Here is a 15,451-nt window from a genome sequence, read left to right on the forward strand (position 1 = left end):
GAATGGGAAGATGGATCCCCAAACCCAGAGCTATCTGTAGGAATCTTACAGCCATCAGGATCGAAAGCCCCTCGTGAACAAGTGCACACTGAGAAGAGGTAACTACCCCTCGAATCTGTGTAGTCAGACAGCTTTAAAAACATCACAACTCATTACACCACACTTTTTTTTCTTCAGGAATGTTGGTGGTTCTCCCAGTCAGGAACAGGCCTATCTAGATAGAGTGGTTTATCAAGGGATAGCCTAGTTTCCTTTGTTGTTGTGATAAATATGACCAAAAGCAATTTGGAGAGGAAAGGATTTATTTCAATTTACGGGTCTAGGTCATGGTCCCATCACTGAGGGAAAGTCATGGCAGGAACTGAAACAAACCATGGAGGAATACTGATTACTGGCCCATTCACTGATTCATGCTCAGCCAGCTTTTTTACATACCTACATGCCAAGGGAATGATGCCACTCACAGTGGACTTGGGTCCTTCCCTCCACCCCCGACACACATTGTCAATGAACACAATTTACCATAGACATGACCACAGGCCAATCTGATCAATGCTGTTCTTCAATTAAAATCCCCTCTTCCCAGGTGATTCTACATTGTAAAGTTGCTGCGTGAGACCCTGTTATAACATGCATGCGTGGGGGGAATATTTGAGATCCAGAATGTGATGAGGAAGGGGACCCAAAAGGGTAACAGTATGAATATGATCAAAGTACATTATAATCATGTATGAGTACAAGGGAGCTGGGAAGAGACTCGGTAAAGTGAATGTCTTGCAAACACGGAGACTTGAGTTTGATGCGCAGAATACATTAAAAACTCAAGGTGGAGTGGCATGATCTTGTAATTCTAGCACTGGGAAGGTGGAGATAGGAGGATCCTTGGAGCCCACCTAATTGGTTAATCAGAGACTGTGTCAGGGAAGGTGAATAGTGTTCCCAGGTATGATACCCAGGGTTGTTCTCTGGTCTCCACTTGCCTGCACACACACACGTATACACATACACCTGTATTGGAAGAAATGTCACAATGAGGGGGCAGGGGAGTTGGCTCGGTCTTAAAGGGCTTGCCATACAAGCATAATGACTTGAGTTCAGGTCACCAGCACCCATGGAAAATCCTAGCACTCAGGAGGTGAGCATCCGAGAGTTTGTGGTTATACCTCAGCCTGGGGAGGGGGTCTGGAAATGAGTGGACCCCAAGGGCTTACTTGCCAGCCAGCCTAGCCAATATGTGGATGTTTAGATCGAATGAGAAGTCGTGCTTTGAATATTCAGGTGGAGAGCAGCAGAGGGAGGCAGCCCACTAATGTCACCCTCTGGACTCCTCATGGGCCAGCACATTGGCATACACACAAAGTTCTTGCCACAGTGAAACCCATTGCTTTGTGCAAGCCAAAAGAAAAAACAAACCTTTGGTGTGAGCCTCTTTTATTTATTTTGATGTATGTGTACATAGTTGAGCCTTCTCAATAAAGAGAATCTGGGATTTTGTTGTTCCTTGGGTTGAGTGTGTGTGTGTGTGTGTGTGTGTGTGTGTGCGCGCGCGCATGTGTTTCCTTTGGAGACAGGGTCTCACTTTGGATTCCACTCTCACCTGGAACTTGCTGTTCTCAGATGTTTTTATTTATTAACACTGGGATCAAATGCAGGGCCTCCTGTATGCTAGGCAAGCATTCATACCACTGAGCTACAACTTCAACCCCTATTTTTACTTTTTAAAGTCCCTTTGGGGCTGGAGAGATGGCTCAGTGGTCAAGAGCACTGACTGCTCTTCCAGAGGTCCTGAGTTCAATTCCCAGCAACCACATGGTGGCTCACAACCATCTGTAGTGGGATCTGATGCCCTCTTCTGGTGTGTCTGAAGACAGCTATAGTACACTCATATACATAAAATAAATAATTCTTAAAAAAAAAGAACCCTGATGGCATCCTCCTTGACACAAGGGAAATGGTGTGGTGTGTGTCCAGGCAACAGTACAGAGCCCTAAAAATGTAACTATGTGAAAAAATAGAGAAAACGTATTAACCTGGAATCCCAGTCGCAGGTTGAGGCAGGAGGATTGTGAGTTCAAGGCTAGCCTCAGCTATAGAGTAAGATTCTGTCACTAAGAATGCTGTAGCCCAGTTGTTTGTCTAGAACGCATGAAGTTCAATCCCCAGCCTCACATAAACTCCTGTGGTGGTACCTGCCTATAATACCAGCACTAGGGAGGTGGATCAGAAGTTCAGGGCCATACTTGGCTATATACAGAGTTTAAAGCTTTGATTGTATGAAACCCTGTCTTTAAACAAACAAACAAACAAACAAACAAACAAAGGAAACAAATAGGCTGGTGGCACAAACCTTTGATCCCAGCACTTGGGAGGCAGCGGCAGGCAGATCTCTGAATTGGAAGCCAGCCTGGTTTATACAGTGAGCTCCAGTTACACCTAGGGCTATATGTGTAAAAACCCTGTCTCATAAAACAAAACAAAACAAAAAAAAAGTTGGAACTGGGAACTCTGGGGACTAAAGCATCTACTTGGGGGAGGTTTACATTGTTAGGACAAAATGCCAGAGAGAAACAATCTAAAAAGGAATATTTAATTTGACTCGTGGTTTTCAGTCTTGGTCATTTACCCCACTTTTGTTGGTACCTGAGATGAGCTTGGCACAGGCCATCACAGTGCAAGTAAACACGAGAGTGGCCCTGCACATCTTGTGGCAGCCAGAAAGAAAAGGGAGACAGGAAGAACCAAAGGACAAAATAAAGCCTTCAAAGGCAGCCACTCCCAGTGACCTGCTTGTGTCCCCAGGCTCTGATAGCACAGATAGATAGAACCTGATATCGAGTCTGAATTTGTGACATAAGTGCCAAAGGGGAGAGATTGCAAGGAAGACAAGTAAGAAGCTATGAAAACGCCATCACTCCTTGTGCTAACTTAACCTAAAAATGTTCTGAATCCAAGCCAGGGACGGTAGCAGAAGCCTGTGATTGTGAAGCACTTGGGAGGTGGAAGTAGGAGAACTGTGAGTTCAAGGCCAACTTGAACTACATTTCAAGTCCCAGGTAAGCAAGCCCAGGCTACATAGACCTGTCTTGAGAGGGTGGCAAGGTAGCTCAGTGGTTAAGAGCACTGGCTGCTCCTTAGAGAACCCTGACTCTATTCCCAGTACTCACATGGTAGCTAATGGATGTCTTAAACCCTGTTTCTAAGGGATCAAGGTGCTCTTTTCTGGACTTGTCCTGAAAACACACCCGATACGGTAGACATATGCAGTAAAACATCCATACGTAGAAAAAAGGAACTTGTCTCAGGAAAAACAAAGCATCCACACTGGAGAGTCGGCCTAGCAGGTAAGAGCACTTGCTGAGTTTGCTGTGTGGTCATGAGGAGTCAGGTTCAGACCCAGTGCCTCACAATCAGTTAGAGGAGTTTATAACTCCAGCTCACAGAGATCCAGGATCCCTTACTGGCCTCCGTGCACTCACCAGAGCATGCTCCTGCACACGTCCGCACAGACACACGCGGACACATACTTTTTTTCAAATTCTGAATCTATAAACCTATTCGTGAGATCAAACCCTGCCTCATCCAACTTCCCCAAACCTCGTCTCTGAACACTACTGCAAATGAGAGCTCTTGAAAGATGTGTAAGACCCAAGCACACCAGCACAGTGTGGAGAGACAACCTCGGGGACATCCCTTACAGACTCAGAGGAGCAGTGACCGGTGCGCTGATGTGAACACACTGAACACTGGAGAAAGTCTGTCCAAGAGGAAGAACTCATGGTTTTGGGAATCGTGTCCATCCCCACAAACCAATCTATGAAAACACCGTAGCCCAGACACTACTGTGTATTATTCAGAAGGCTCTGGTTCCAGGAGTAGAGGCATAATTAGCCCTAAACACCAGGATTCTACTGGACAGGTCTTAAGGACCAAAAAGACTTTAACTATTTCCAAGTTACTGTATTCCAAAGGAAGGCCTAGGAATATAAAAATATAAAAGTACCCAGAATCTCTCATTGAAGTCCACAATGTCGATTCAAAGACTCCAAGACGTGGACAGAGAAAATTACCAAGACAAACTCACTGGCAGATAAGTTCACTAAACCTGCTGTTACCAGTGGGCTGGCAAGAGCTCAGCTAATAAAACACTCGAAGCACCAGCCCCGAGGCCTGAGCCAGTCTCCAGAACCCATGATGGAAAAACAAAACCAACTCCCATACCCCATGTTCACAACTGTTAAAAAACAAACGACGAAACTCGAAAATCAAACTAGTCCACATTTTTAATGTTGACACATAATATGAAAAAGACTTCACCAGGCGGTAGTGGTGCATGCCTTTAATCCCAGCACTCAGGAGGCAGAGGCAGGTGGATTTCTAAATTACAGGTTAGCCTGGTCTACAGAGTGAGTTCCAGGACAGCCAGGGCTACACAGAGAAACCCTGTCTCAAGGGGAGGGAGAGAGAGACCTTGGCAGCTACCAGGCATGCATGGGGTGCACATGCAGACAACACACACATGAAAAATAAATATACAGATTCAAAATGCACAAGCTATCTGTACAGATACTTAACCTAAGAAGATCCTCGCCTGACAGATAAGCTATGACAAGATGTTCAACAATCATAAACCTAAAACCAAGAGACCCAGTCACAGCTAAGGAGCCTGGGGAAGATGCTCAGTGTTACACACACTTTGTGTAATGCAAATTAAGCCATCATACGACTACGTCACATCCCTTAGGATGGCTGGTGTACACACACACACACACACACACACACACACACACACACACACCCCAATGGTGGGAGAGAATAAGAGTTAGTGTTAAAAAGGCTATAGAGAAATTGTAAAGTCTGTGGGTTGTTCCTGGCATGGTTTGGTCAGGGTGAGAATTTACAGAGAAGTTGTCTGCATTCTTGCACAGCCTCAGGGACTAACCTGACTGGATGGCAAGGGAATGAAGACAAGACACACACGTGCAGAGAAGCTCGCATCAGGTTGACTGGGCCCTCTGATGGTAAAACTGCACCCCAGAAGCTCAGGGTGCCTATTATACACAGTGGAACAGTGGGGCAGCGGTGTTATCACACGCAGATCAACAAGGAAGCAGGGTTTATAGAATACAGCTGAATAAGGAAACAGAGTTAGCTCATCTCAAGGAACAGTCCCTGTCAGGGAGCAGGCTTCAACTGTAAACATGTGGGGTGAAAGCTATGGTGAACATTTTCTGCACACATTACCAACATCCACACAGGGTCCAAGAGAAAGCTTTGTCACTCCTCCGAGCAGGCTCCTCCCCCCCCCTCCCCGGTGAAGGCTTTGCCATTTCTCCATGGTCTGAGGTTAAAGTACTCATGTCAACAGCACACATTGATCCAGGACTTCACAAACCCTCAGGATTTTCTCTATTCCCCCACAGAAATTCCTCAAACAAATTAGACAAAGAACCACCATAGGGCCCACCAAGCTCACTTCTGAGTATGTAACCAAAAGAATCAAGAGCAAGATTTTAAAAAGATACTTTGTACATTCATGTTCACTGTAGCAATTTTTGCAATGAACTACGGATAAAAAGAGGCCAAGTATCTACCAGTGGGTGAATGGATCAACAAAGTGTTACCAAAGTGTTACCTTTGGGGGAATTGGAGAAGAGGGCTATAGGATCTGTGTTTCTTTTTGTTAATTATCACAGCTTCCTGTTTACAATTCTCAATAAAAGTTTCAGTTATAACGCTCCCTACTGCTTTGTGGAGGATGCTGGGAGTATTGGGTCCAGAGCTTTGCTCATGTTATGCTGGGGCCTCTCCTCAGGCATCAAGTGGAGTACAGGTTATTCTGGATTTCTAGTCGATATTTGGTTTGTCACACACTACAGCCAGCAAATATTTAGTTTAAATTTAAAATAACACGTACAGAGGTATAATTCACACACGATTAAAGGCACTCATATTAAGTGACTACCCAAAAGCTTCAGAGAAATGTGCAGAATCACGTAACCATAACCACAGTAAAGATACTGACTCTCTCACTTTTCCTAAAGTGATCACGACCTCCTGTGCCCTTCCTACTGTCCCCACCTCCTGTTCCCACCTACTCTTTCACTCGCTGACTCCTGACACGGAAAGTTAGGATGGTTCTAGAATTTAATGTAATTGGAACAATGCAGTAAATACACTTGGTGCCTGGCTTCTCTCCCTCATCACAGCCTTAGTAGTCTTGGAAATTGTCACATGTATCAGCACCACATCTGTCTTATTGATGAGTAACAGCCCACTGTCTGCCTGTGTGACATGTTTGCTCATTCTTTCCTATTGTGTGGTTGACATGTAAAGCTGTTATAACACTCATAAGCAAGTAGTTATTGTAGACCTGTTTTCACTGTCCTTGAGAAAATACACAAGAGCACTCAGGGTGGGATATATAACACCAAGTATGTGTTTGACAAGATGTGTCTCTGAACTGCTTTCCACGTGACTATAGCATTTACACCTCAAATGATTGTAACTTGACTGTAGCCATCTTGCTATTGTTCCAGGTTCCATCCGAGAACAGCACCCAACCTGGAGCTCTGGGTCATTCTGCTATGACTAAGTGATACTTAATACCAAAATTACCATAATAAAAATTACACATATAGATACATACATGCATGTGTGCCTACATTTATTTATATAACTCTTCTGAAAATAGTTGTTTCGAGATACAGTCTCAGTCTTTAGTCTTGTCTGTCCTGTGGTTCGTTATATAAATCAGGTTGTCTTCAAACTCAGAGATCTTCCTGCCTCTGCCTTCTGAACGTTGAGATGACAGGAGTGTGTCACCACACCTGGCTTTCTGGAATATTTAAAAATACTGCCACCCAGGGATGCATGTGACTTTGCTTCAAAAATATCACAGATATATCCCTATAGTGTGTATGTACATGCACACTTAAAAAGCTGGTTTTTTTGAAACTGCTTAGTGATGTGTTGCTTCCCTCTGCTGGAATATTTGTGGATGTGCTCTGGTGGGGGGGGGTCTATTAAATTTTGAAAGTCTGGAGTTTAGAATGGACCAGTCCAGTTCCTTTCTCAGAACCTAGAGCTTCAAGGACCATCTCAGGCAGTCATCAAGTGGGTATGTGGGGTTTTTTTTGTTTTTTTGTTTTTTTTTTTGGAGATATTTAAACTATTTTTTTTTCATAAAAAATAGGATTGTGTGTGTGTGTGTGAAAGGTATCTGGGCTAGAAGTGTAGTCCATGGCAGAGTACTGTCCCACAAAATAAATATTATACATACAATTATGACCTATATTGATCAGCACCAGACACTACCTCAGTCTAGCTTTTACATCTGTGTTCCGTCAGGTTTTTAAGCCCACTCAAGAGTCGGCTCAAACATTTCAGAGGCTGGAGCCATTGCTTGGCATTTTAGAGCTCCTGCTGCTCCTCCAGAGAACTCAAGTTCAATTCCCAGCACACACACTAGGAGGCTTGCTAAGCACCTGTAACTCCAGCTCTGGGTATCCTGGCCTCTTGTGGCTTCCACAGGTACCCACATACTCACCCAGACATACATTTTTAAAAAATTCAAATACAATGTTCTTTTTGTAACATAACGTAACTTTTTTCTAACCTTGAAAACTGCAAACTAGAAACTGGAGATGTAGCTCATTGGTAGACTACTTAGTTAACATGCACACCAAAGCTTCTAGTGCACGAACGCACACACGCACAGGATGGAAGGCAAGGTAGCCTGGGCTACCTAGCAAGTTCCAGGCCAGCAAGGACTACATACTGAAATCCTGTCTCAAAAGAAACTACAAACTACTGTAATGTCTATATAGCCAGAGTTCGTTTATTTTGTCTGTGTGAGGTAGGGAGTGGTGGTGGCAGTGGAGAGGAGGGGGAGTGGGGGTAGGGGTGGGGATGATGGTGGTGGCAGTGGGGAGGAGGGGAAGTCGTAGGGGTGGGGATGATGGGGTGGCAGTGGGGAGGAGGGGGTGGGGAGGGGGGGGAAGATGGGAGTGGCAGTGGGGAGGATGGGAAGTGGTAGGGGTGGGGATGATGGGGTGGCAGTGTTGGGGATGGAGGTAGGGGTTGGGAGGATGGATGTTCTTGTTTTGCTGTGATGGAAAATGAATCCAGGGCCTTGCTTGTCCTACTTCTGAACAGGATTCTCTCTCAGCCCTGGAATTATTTTTGACTTGTTTTTAAAATAACTAACTGCCTCATTTTATGGTTTACTATTTAATGCTTTCAGAAAATTCTAAATTGCAGAAAGGAATATAGTGAGGATGGGGGAGATCAACAACAGTTTAGAGTCGTTTAATAATTTTTCTCCCCTGTGCTGGGGTTTTACTCTTGTAAATGCCAAGCGTGAGTTCTATCATTAATCTGGAACTGAATGCTGGTGTCTTGCTTAGTGGTAAGTGCTCTCCCAGCACTTCTTCTCAGTGTCTGTGCAGGCTTCTCTGAGTAAGGTTGGGAATAGCATGTGTCTGAGGGTATAAGCAGCATCCAGTTCTTCCCTGGAGCCTAGGACGCCCAACATGAGTCTTCGAGCACATTTACATTACCACTGCTGGAGTGGACCTCAGATCCAGGAGGAGAGCTATTTATTATGCACACACACACACACACACACACACACACACACACACTCACACCACACACACACACATGTACACACCATGTACACACACACGCACACACATACATGCTGTACACACACACACACACACACACATGCATGTACACACACACACACATACACACACTCACTCATACACACATACACACTCACACACATACATACATGTGCGCACATGCACACATACTCACACACATACACACATACACACTCACACACATATACACACACATACACACATGCACACACACATACACATGCACACACATACACACACATGCACAAATACACATGCACACACATGCACACACACTCATACACACATGCACACACACTCACACACATCAGTAGTACCACTATTGCACAAGTGTAAACACCTTGGCTTACAAGTCTATCTCATAGTTAATGTGGTTCATGTCTCAGTAAAACCATTAAGGCCTGCACAACATCTTCTGGGACTATAAAAGCTGGCTGACAGGGAGAAAGCATCTAAGCTAGTTCCAGTTTAGAATTTATCTTTCACTGTTCTTGAAGCCAGAGTCTAAGATCAAGGTACTCATTTGTGTTTGTACCTTGTCATTGTGTCTTTCCACAGGAGAAAGGGAGACAGCATTTTAGGGTCCTTTCTTAGGTTTAAAGATTTATTTTTATTTTATGTGTATAAATATTTTGCCTGCATGTTATGTACTGTGCGCATGTAGTGCTAGCAGAGGCCAGAAGAGGGCATTGGATCCCTCGGAACTAGAGTCATACATGGTTGAAAGCCGCCATGTGGGTGCTGGAAACTGATCTCAGGCCCTCTGAAGAGCGGCTAGCTCTCTTAACTGCAGAACCAACTTCTCAGATTCTCTGGGGTCCTTTTGATAACAGTGTTAATTCTTTGCGAGGGATTGACTCACATGGCCTCATTGCCAAGTTCAATTGCCATGATGAAACACCATGACCAAGGTAATTTATAAAGGAAGCCATTGAATTAAAGGCTTAGAGTTGCAGAGTGTTAGTTCATGACTACCATGGTGGGCAGGCAGGGTGCTAGAGCAGTAGCTGAACACTTACATTGGGTCTGCAAGATAGATGCAGGGGATGGAGTAGTCTGGGAGAGAGAGAGAGAGGAGGGGATGAGAAAGACAGAGACAGAGACACAGAGAGACAGAGACAGAGAGAGAGACAGAGACAGAGACAGAGACTGAATCTGGCCTGGCCTTCCTAAACTTCAAATCCCATCCTCAGTGACATACTTCCTCATCCTTCCCAAATGGTTCTAACTGCGACCAATAATTCAAATACAGGGGCCTACAGGGACCATTCTTATTCAAGCAACTACAACTCCAAAATCGTCCACCTCCAAATACCATAGCACCAGAGATTAAATTACAACACAGACATTTTGAGGATATATAAACATTCAGTGTCTCCCAGTGAAAGAGTGAAACTTTCCTTGAGTCATTTCTGAAGAAGCTTAAATATTTAAATTACTTTGTGTGCTGGTTCATCTTGTCATTTTGACACAAGCTATAGCCATCTGGAAGGAGGAAACCTCAATTGGGAGAAAATGTCCCTATGAGATTAGGCTGTAGGTAAACCTGTAGGGCACGTTTCCTAGTGATTGGTGGGGAAGGACCCAGCCCACTGTGAATAGTGCCATCCCTGACCCTGAGCTGATTTTGGGTTCTATAAGAAATCAGGCTGGGGCTGGAGAAGTAGCTCAATAGTTGAGAGCAGTGGGTTCTCTTCCAGGGAACTTGGGTTCAACTCCCAGGATCCACATGGCAGCTCACAACTTGTCTGTAAGTCCAGTTCTAGAGGATCCAACACCCTCACACGGACATATATGCAGGCAAAATACCAATGTACATAAAATAAGTAAATAGACAAAGAAACAAAAAAAATAGTTAAGAAACAAAGAAAGCAGGCTGAGCAAGCCATGAGGAGCAAGCCAGTAGCAGCACCCCTCCATGGCCTCTGCATCAGCTCCTGCCTCCAGGTTCCTGCCCTGTGTGAGTTCCTGCCTTGACTTCCCTCAGTGATGGATTGTGATGTGCAAGTGTAAGACAAATAAACCCTTTCCTCCCTGACTGCTTCTGGCTGTAGTGCTTCATATGTAATTCTGCAACACTCTGGCAGGTATAGCCAATTAACCAGTTCTTGGGCTGCATGCGACTGAGGAAAACTATGAATATTGCCCAAAATAAGCTCATAAACTTACTTGAAACACCATGAGACTCGTTTTGAAGTTTTAAAAAATAATTCTATTGTGGGGTTCTCAAGCATTGATCCTTGAAGATAAGAACATGTGTTGTAATGTTCAAAGGTTACATGTATCTGACTCTAAGGGTTTGCTAACATATTTCTAGAAATAGAATTTTTTTTTTTGCTACAATAAATTTTGGGACAAAACTTGATAATCTTCAGTGTCTTACATTGTCCATTATATTTACAAGAAACTTGTATTGCTTTGGGCCATATGATCTATGACACTAAACCAGGTAAGACAGAGACATTTACACGTCTATGTGATTTTTATGGAGGGGATGTGAAAAAAAAAAACTTTTCTCTCTTATATTATACCCTGATTGTAGTTTCTCCTCCCCCTCTCCAGTCTCTCCTCCACACCCCTCCCCCATCTCAGCTCCATCTTCCTTCTCTGCCTCCCCTCAGAAAACATCACGCTTCCAAGGGACATCAACAAAACATGGAATAACAAGCTACAATAAATCTTCACACCAAGGCTCCTATGAGACAGCAGGAGGAAGACAGTCCCACAAGCAGGTAAAAAGGTCAGAGACGGCCCTCACTCCCAATGTTAGGAATGCTACAAGAACATCAGCCAAAATGTATGTGTGTGGAACCTAGGTCAGACCCCTACAGGCCCCTTGATCTCTGAGACCCCCATGAGTGCTGGTCAGTTGATTCTGTGGCCACAGTGAACAACTTTGATTTGTAAGTAGGCACTGATAGACAAGGTAAGCATTCCTCTGAAGTCTAGCCTAGAGACCAATGAGATCGTTGGGGTTACAGAACCTGGGTGACTCAAAGACAGTAGCATCACAGAAAAGCCTACCTCCCAGTGGCAAGGGCCCGAAAGCTGCACCCTTAGAACTCCTACTGACCTGCAGCTCTTGAAACTTTCTTCTGAGTAATTTCTTACTACCTAGGCTCAGGGAAGGTGTTTTAGTCAGGGTTTGTATTCCAAAACAGCATGACCAAGAAGCAAGTTGGGGAGGAAAGGGTTTATTCAGCTTACACTTCCACAATGCTGTTCCTCACCAAAGGAAGTCAGGACAGGAAGTAACACAGGGCAGGAACCTGGAGGCAGGGACTGATGCAGAGGCCATGGAGGGATGCTGCTTACTGGCTTGCTCAGCTTGCTTTCTTAAAGAATTCAGAACCACCAGCCCAGGGCTGGCACCACCCACAGTGGGCTGGACCCTTACCCCTTGATCACTAATTGAGACAATGCCTTACGGTTGGGTCTCATGGAAGCATTCCTCAAGGGAGGGTCCTTTCTGTGGAAAAACTCCAGTTTGTGTCAAGTTGACACACAAAAACCAGCCAGTACAATTTACCCCTTGTCCACTTGACACACAAACACATCACTATTAAGCCTCAACTCTTTCTTATTCATCCCCAAGATCTAAATAACTTTAAAAGTCTCACAGTCTTTACAAATTCTTACATATTAAAATTCCAATCCCTTTAAAATTTAAAATTTAAATCCCTTTAAAATCTCTTTTGAATTTCAAAGTTGTTTTACAATTCAAAGTCTTTTAACTGTGGGGATCCACTAAAATACTTTCTTACTTCAAGAGGGAAAACTATCAGAACAGTCACAATCAAAAATCAAACTCTAACTGTCCGATGTCTGGGATCCACTCACACTCACAATCTTCTGGGCTCTTCCAAGGGCTTCGGTCACTTCTCCAGCTCTGCCCTTTGTAGTACACACCTTGTCTTCTAGGCTCCAGCTGCCTGTGCTCCACTGCTGCTGCTGTTCTTGGTGGTGATCTCTTGGTACTTGCGTCTCCCAAACAGTGAGGTCTTCCAGTGCAACTGGACTGCATTTGCACAAATGGCCTCTTATAGGCTCTTTTCACGGTGCTAAGACTCAACTCTGCATGACCCCTTCAGTTCTGGGCCTTCAACTGCCGCTGAAGCTGAACCTTCACCAATGGCCTCTCCTGGCCTCTCACAGGGCCAAGCATCAGCTGCTACCCCTTCATGTTTCAAAACCAGTACCACCTGGGTGACTTATACATTACCACGTCTGACTGCCAACATGAGGTGCAACTGTGGCTGCCTCTGGAACACGGCTTCTCTGTGCTCTCAGGAAACACTTCCCAGAAGATTCCACTTTATTCTCGTCTTAATCACTGCTAATTTCTTAGCTCCAGCTGAGCAGCATCCATCATCCCAGTAGTGCAAAGATTTCACTTTAGTAGTTCTGGTGTCCTGTTAATCACTGCTGATTCTCCAGACCCAGCTAACGAAATCCACATAATCTTCACAAGCAAAACAGCAACCATCCTGATAAGAGTCTTTAATCTTCCCTCTGAAATGTTACAAACCAGGCTTCCACTTTCTGCACTGTTCTCAACATTGTCTTCCAAGCTCCTAAAGAACATCCCATGGAGCTCTTAATATCCCGATGGCTCTTCTAGCTTAAAGTTCCAAAGTCCTTCCACAATCCTCCCAAAAGCATGGTCCGGTTGTCCCAGTAATACCCCACTCCCAATACCAGTTTGTCTTAGTCAGGGTTTCTATTCCTGCACAAAACATCATGACCAAGAAGCAAGTTGGGGAGGAAAGGGTTTTATTCAGCTTACACTTCCACATTGCTGTTCCTCACTGAAGAAACTCAGGACAGGAACTCACGCAGGGCAGAAACCTGGAGGCAGGAACTGATGCAGAGGCCATGGACGGATGCTGCTTACTGGCTTGCTCAACTTGCTTTCTTAAAGAATTCAGGACTACCAGCCAGGGCTGGCACCACCCACAATGGGCTGGACCCTTACCCCTTGATCACTAATTGAGACAATGCCTTACTGTTGGGTCTCATGGAAGCATTTCCTCAAGGGAGAGTCCTTTCTGTGGAATAACTCCAGTTTGTGTCAAGTTGACACATAAAACCAGCCAGTACAGAGGGCTTTTGAGTCTTGTAAGATTTTTGAACTTCCTGAGTCTTGGGAACTTTCTTTCTCCCAACAGGAGATAGTGTTTCAGTTCAAAGGAAATAGCTGTACAACAAGCAGGAAGAAGGATAGAGGATCCTAGTGATTCTATCCAGCACCATTAGCAGTAATATGAGCAAATATCTAAAAGGAAGGATAGGTTTGTGTGTGATCTTAACACCAATCTTAATGTATAGTATTTTGTATTTATTTCTTCAGCTTTTGCTAAGTAAAGCAAAGCTGATTCTTCAAGCATTAGTATCACATATTTCATCCCCAGAGAAACTCAGATTCTCCAGAGAATTCACCAAATGGCATTAACCACAAATCGAATTCCTCTAGATAAGTAACTGAAAACCTCATTTTCCTCAATTAGAGAAATGTCTGGTGTTATGTTTCTATAATTTATGGAAATTGAAACCATAGACCTAACAACCCCCTGATTTAAACTTGGCTAGCTCCCCAAAGACTTCTTAGAAGGAAATTTATCATAATTAGTTGTCTAATTTTTTTTCAGAACTTTGGGGAATACTAAAACTTGAGGTGATCTGTCTAGATACATGTTTCTTTTCTGTTTACAAATCTCTCTCTCTCTCTCTCTTTTTTTTTTTTCTGTAGCTGAGGACCGAACCCAGGGCCTTGCATTTGCTAGGCAAGCGCTCTACCACTGAGCTAAATCCTCAACCCCTACAAATCTCTCTCTCTCTTTTTTAACCAGGACTTTTATATTACACTGAGTGGAAGATAAACTGCTAATTTTTTTCACTTGGGAGTATTTTGGAAATAGACATTTGAAAATCAGATAACTTGGGCTGGGGAAGTAGGGAGCCTGGGTTTGGTTCCCCAGCACTGCATAACTCAGCCATGGTTACACAGGCCTGCAATCACAGCACTCAAGGGTAGGTAGAGACAGCAGAAACCTCAGAAGTTTAAGGTCATCCTTGGAAACATAGCAACTCCCAGAGTCTATCTCAGAAAAAGCAAGCCGGCTACAATTTTGTTTTAAAAAGTTGAAATGGGAGTATTTTGGCAAAGAAAAAAAATCTAGAATGTTTTAGATTGTTAACTCACCGGACTTTATGTATTCCAGTCTCACTTTATAGCTCAAGCTGGCCTGGAACTCATAGTCATCCTCCTGTGTCAGCTGTCTGAGAACTGACATCGTAGGTACAAATTACCATGCCTGGTTCATAGGCTTTTTTTGGTTTTGTTTTGTTTTGTTTTTTTACTTCTTTTGAGGCAGAGTTTCTTGTGTATACCTGGCTCTCCTAGAACTCACTCTGTAGACAAGCCTGGCCTCTGCCCCGAGTGTTGGGATTAAAGGCATACATTACCATGCTCAGTTGGATAGTACACTTTTTGAAAGAAGGTAAATATTAATTAACTTTAGCACAAAATCATCAATATGTGATAATGGAAAAAGCAGAACATGGTAGAGGTACTACTGAGAGGATAGTGAGAGGGCCATGCCAGGGGCTAAGCCAGGCAGAAGCCATGACAGGCTCCAAGCTTAGAGCTTAAGCACTAGGCCTGAGTTTCTGTTTCCTAATACTGGACAAGTCCAAAACAAGTCAAATTCCAGGAAGAACCACCTCTAGAGGGCAGCCAATCAGGAGCTGCTCCAACACCTGGCCTGTGCCAAGAATAAGCA

Source organism: Rattus rattus, chromosome 13 (genome assembly GCF_011064425.1).
Source record: "Rattus rattus isolate New Zealand chromosome 13, Rrattus_CSIRO_v1, whole genome shotgun sequence".
NCBI classification, from domain to species: Eukaryota; Metazoa; Chordata; class Mammalia; order Rodentia; family Muridae; genus Rattus; species Rattus rattus.